Source organism: Dasypus novemcinctus, chromosome 17 (assembly GCF_030445035.2).
Source record: "Dasypus novemcinctus isolate mDasNov1 chromosome 17, mDasNov1.1.hap2, whole genome shotgun sequence".
NCBI lineage: Eukaryota > Metazoa > Chordata > Mammalia > Cingulata > Dasypodidae > Dasypus > Dasypus novemcinctus.
In genome coordinates, this window is record NC_080689.1 from 4,147,107 (window position 1) to 4,150,928 (window position 3,822).

The following is a 3,822-nucleotide window of genomic DNA, read 5'->3' on the forward strand; positions in this document are numbered from 1 at the left end:
TTGACTGACAGGTCTTTACCTGCACCATGTCAGAGGTGGAGAGTGTGTGAAACAGCCATTATCTTCCCTTTTGATACGTGTGAGAGCATAGGTGTTCCTAAGGGGTAGTGGTAGCAGGCAGAGGGTTGGGTAGGTAATGAAGATGGAGGGGAGAATACACACTGATTCTTAGGAGGGGAGGTGGTATTAGGCAGATGATAAGCAGGAAGAGGTAGTAACAAAAAGAGTCACCACTGATCATGTGCTTTCTGTGTATAGGACATTGTCCTGACTGTGTTACATAAATTATCTGATTTAATCCTCATTCATCCTATGAGGTAGAGTCTTCTAGAACCCCCATTTTCTAGATGAGGAATCTGAGGCTAATGAGAGGTTAAATAAATTGACGTAGGGTAAACAGGCAGCAAATGGTAAAGTTTAAATTTGAACGCTGGCAGCCTTGCCCCAGAGTTCATGTTCCTAATCATCATGAAGTACTATGCCTTGGAGGATTATAGTGACTTGCCATAATTCTACTAAAAATTGGAACATGTATCATCTTGGCCATTGATTTTCTTCTGAAGGAAAATATTGCTCATTCAACAAATACTTGTGGTACTGCCATTGCCTGGCTTTATTTTACATGCTGAGGACATTTAGATGAATCAGATTGGTTTCTACCCTCAAGGAGATGACAATCCCCATAAGGAAGTGACGAGAAGAAAAACAATGTAAACACATAGTTGTTGTACAGCAAGGCAGATGCTGATTCAGTGGATGTTTCTACAGAATACGAGGGAATCTTAGAAAATGGCCTGACTAATTCTGTGTGAGAGAGTTTGGGAAGGTTTCAAAAAGAAGGGAGTGTTTAAGCTAAGTTGTCTTTTTTTTTTTTTTTTTTTTTAAAGGAAGTACCAGGAATTAAACCTAGGACCTCATACATGGGAAGTAGGTGCTCAACCACTGAGCTACATCCACTCCCCAATGAGAGTTGGTTTTTTTGTTTGTTTGTTTGTTTTGTTTTTAGGAGTTACCAAGATCAAACCTGGGACCTCATACATGGGAAGGAAATGCTCAACCACTTGTGCTACATCTGCTCCCCTAAGCTAAGTTTTGAAGGATGTATGATTAATTAGATGGGTATGAAGTAAAGAGAATTTCAAAGTAGAGGAAACAGAGTAGTCGAGGGTATGGAGATATGGGAGTGCATGGAAGTTCAGGGAAAGAGCACAGATAGAAGAGATGAGAGTATAAAGTCCAAGGATAATCCTCAAGTATTCTCTGCAGACCACTGCTCCTGTGAGTTGTGAGTTCTGTGGTCAAATATATGTGGAACCGTTGTATCTTATAATCTCCTTTGGAGAGTCATAAAGTGTATAAGCAGATTTAAGACTCTAAGAGGTGCTGCAGTAAACCAACCTGTTTAACTCTTTTTAAACAAGAGTTTCTCATTCTTAATTATCCACAGAATCATTTTTTTTACCCCCAAGTAACACTTTTACTTTTCAAGAATTTACATTATTATAGTTTCTGTCTCACTGCTGAGATTCCATATCAGTTCATTCATTGTCTATATTTTCCTTTAAACCTTTGACCATAAATGTAATAGCTGCTTTGATGTTGTTTTTTTTGTTTGTTGGTTGTTGGTTTATGTAAAAATAATTCTAACACATAGTTCATCTGGGCTTTGGTTTCTATTGACTGCCTTTTAAAAAATCACTATGGATTGGGAAGTGGATGTGGCTCAACTGATAGAGCACCTGCCTACCATATAGGAGGTCCAGGGTTCAAACCCAAGGCCTTCTGGCCCGTGTGGTGAGCTGGCCCACACACAGTGCTGCCACGTGCAAGGAGTGCCATGCCACCTTAGGGATGAACATATCACTTCGTGTATTTTTCTTAATGGTTTCTTTATTTCTTTACATATAATATCCTATCAGTCTTTGCTAATGATGTTTTACCACTTCAAATGAAGTGTAGAGACCTTACTTCTACCTACTCACTTTAGAAATCTAATTTTCTTTGATATTTCTTCTACATACATTGAGAACCACATCACATGGTATTATAATTTTCACTTCAACCATTAAATATTATTTAAGAAATTCGTGAGGAAAGGGAGAGTGTATTTTATTAACCCCTATTTTTTTTAACCTGTTTAACTGTTCTCTTTCCTTTGTGTGGTTACAAGTCTTCTTCTGTTATCTTTTCCTTGGAAAACTTTCTTTAGCCATTCTTTAAGCCTATGTCTGCTAATGACAAATTCTTCTTAGAATTCCTTTGTGTAGGAATGTCTTTATTTCCCCCTCATTCCTTAAGGATATTTTTACCATATGTAGAATTCATAGTTGGCAGTTCTTTCTTTCAGCACATAAAAAAGATTGTGTCTCCCCCTTTATTCCTTATGAGAAACCTTCTGTCATTCAAATAGTTTTTCCCATATATGTAACATGTCATTTCTCTCTGGAAGCTTTAAGTGTTTTTATTTGTCTTTAGTTTTCAAAGGTTTGACTATGATGTGTCTTGGTTTAAATTTCCTTAGTTTTACCATTTTTGCGGTTCATGCAGCTTCTTGAATATATTTTTTGTGGTTTTTACAAAAATTAGGAAAATCTCCATCATTTATTGCTTCAGATATTGTTTTCAGCTCCACTTCTTTCTCCTATCCTTCTAGGACTCCAATAATATGAAACGTTCTCTTGTTATAGTCTCACAAGTCCCTGAGGCTTTTTTCATTTTCTTTTTAGTGTATTTTCTCTCTGTCATTCAGATTGGGTAATTTTTTTTTTGTGAAGATTTATTTATTTTTATTTAACTCCCCCCCTCCCCCGGTTGTCTGTTCTCTGTGTCTATTTGCTGCGTCTTGTTTCTTTGTCCGCTTCTGTTGTCGTCAGTGGCACGGAAGTGTGGGTGGTGCCATTCCTGGGCAGGCTGCACTTTCTTCGCGTTGGGCGGCTCTCCTTATGGGTGCACTCCTTGCACACGGGGCTCCCCTACGCGGGGGACACCCTGTGTGGCACGGCACTCCTTGCGCGCATCAGCACTGAGCATGGGCCAGCTCCACACGGGTCAAGGAGGCCCGGGGTTTGAACCACGGACCTCCCATGTTGTAGATGGACGCCCTAACCACTGGGCCAAGTCTGTTTTCCCCAGATTGGGTAATTTTTTATTGTTCTAGCTTCATTTTCATTGATTCATTTCTCTGTCATATCCTCTGAATATTGAGCCCATTAGGGAGTTTTTTTCTCCTTTTTTGTTGTTGTATTTTCTATGATTTCCCTGTGGACTTTCACGTGTGGTTAGGTGTTGATTCCTTCTGATACTACCTAACAGAAGCTGAGCAGTGGCTCACACTGCCTGTGAAGAGGTGGGTGGTGTGGAACTCCACAACCTCCTTGGCACAGTTTCATGCTGCTTCTTTGTCTCTGAATGAGGTATAAGCTCAGCTCTCCACTGAATCTAGCCGACACAGTGGGGCAGAGACCTGGTGGGCCCACTAGCTGTACCGTGCACTGCCTTCTTCAATCTCATTCATGGGAGGGGTGGATGCTCAGCTCCCCACTGGGTCCCTCTGACACCAGTATGGGGAAACAGCCTGCTGATCCATACCACTGCCTCATTTTGTCTTAGCAATGCCAAGCAAGGGTGGAGTTATAGTTCCCCACTAGGCCCTACTGCAAGCACCCCAGCAAGAAAATCAGAGCACTGCCTACTTCTGCTAGTGAGAGTTGGAAGATGAGCTCCCTAATTGCCCAGCAGAAACCTTGGGTATAGACAGTTTTCCACTAGTGTTTGCCTAGTAGGTCAAGAATTATAAAAATTATTTTCTGTTCACTATTCCTC